Source organism: Arachis ipaensis, chromosome B8, assembly GCF_059453495.1.
Source record: "Arachis ipaensis isolate K30076 ecotype BB chromosome B8, ASM5945349v1, whole genome shotgun sequence".
Lineage (NCBI taxonomy): Eukaryota > Viridiplantae > Streptophyta > Magnoliopsida > Fabales > Fabaceae > Arachis > Arachis ipaensis.
Window position 1 is genome coordinate 105,241,758 of NC_142443.1, and position 1,956 is coordinate 105,243,713.

Consider the following 1,956-nt stretch of genomic DNA (forward strand, 5'->3'; position numbering starts at 1 on the left):
TTATTGAACTTAACCAAAAATAGGATCAAAAAAATTTTCAAAACAAGCATGCTCACATCCATAAAGACGATGCAAGTCATTGATGATGAAATATGCTATGCACTATAAACGCAAAAAGGGGTGAGATCATCATCAATGAGGTTGATCATTAAATTTGTAGAGATTGGTGTAAAAGAATTGAAATACGCATTCGGTGTAACTGACGAGCAGATATTTTATACGCTTTTTGACATCATTTTCATATACTTTTTAGTAGTTTTTATTCAGTTTCTATTAAGGTTTTATAGGTTTTAGTGTTAAATTCACATTTTTAGATCCTACTATGAGTTTTTATGTTTTTGGGCAATTTCAAATAATTTCTGGCTAAAATTGAGGAGTTAGAGCAGAAGTCTGATTTAGAGATAGAGAAAGCACTGCAGATGCTGTCCAGATCTGACCTGCCTGCATTCGGAAGAGCTTTTTTGGAGCTACAAAAGTCCAAATGAGGCGCTCTCAATGGCTATGGAAAGCTGACATCTAGAGCTTTCCAGCATATAATAGTCTATACTTTGCTTCGGATTAGAAGGCCCAAAACTGGCATCCAACGCCAGCTTCCTGCCCCCTTCCAGAAGTCCAGCGCTCAAAGAGCAGAGCCCAACATCCAAAGGCCCAAAAAGGACCCCTAGCTGGCATTCCACGCCTAAGAGACCTCAATGCACGTGGATCTTATCAAAGCTCATCCCATACACTAACCAAGTGGGCCTCAGAAGTGGATTTTAGCACTAAATAGACTGTTTTACCCTTACTAATCATCTGTTTAAGTATTTAAAGGATCTTATTCATGTAATTTAGGAGTAGACTGGAACATTTTTTCATCACGTTCCTCTTCCTCAGGGAGGGAGGTCTGCCATTATTTCCATCCTTGTGTTTTTATTTTCATTATGAGTTTCTAAACCTCCTAGGTTGAGGGGAGGAGCCTTGCTGAGTCCTATGAATTAATAAAAGTACTATTTCTTCTTCTTCGATCTGTGTCTGATCTATCTCTAAGATGTATATCCCGATCTTCATCGAGATAACAGGACGATCTGACAACTTGGCTCTGTTCATCACATTAAGACGAACGTGCCTGACAAACACCCGCATCTACTTGGGTTCGTGTGAATACTTGGCCGGAAAGCACGAATCAACAGCTATGGATTTACATCTCTCAAATGGTTAATTCACGATTTTGTTGGGGACTTCTCGAGACATCAGTTCAGCCGATCTCCAGGGAGATTAAGATCTCCGTGGTATAGGCTAGATCTAAGAAGCAGCTTTCTCTGATCCAAAAGATTCTACTTTGTCTGTGGAGTTTTGAGTAGGATCGCCAAGGAAATGGACTGCTATATGCTTCATCCTCCATTGGATTGAATACCAAGGGCCCTAGCATTCATTCTATAGCAGAGGAGATCAAAGACCATTGGCGTGGCTTTGATCACTTACTGCTGCCATAGAAGAAAATCATTCACAAGCAAAGAAGATAATAGTACCAGAGTTACTTCAGAAAGACAAAGCAACTCCGACTCTCAACTCTATTCCTTTTGTTGGCTTATTTCTATTGATGTTTTTAAGGTATAAATTACTATTACAACTCCAAAGACCTTCTGATTCTGCCTGACTAAGACCTGCAAGACAACCACAAGCTTGCTTCAAGCCACCATCCTCGTGTGATCAACCCTGACTCGCTCAGGTATTACTTGAACGACCTAGTGCACTTGATGGTACTACTGATGTTGTACGAAATAGTGTGGGTTTTGCGTACACGTGCACCAGTAACCAAAAAGGGGTTAAAAATAATTTTTATTTTAAAAGGTTTATACTAGTGGAAAGCACTAATTATTACGAACATAAGAACCTCAATTAAGAGGAGACAAGTTCAAGTCAAATGGCAAAATTACGGAAAAAGCTTCATTGGTTAAAGAAGGTGGAAATTGAACT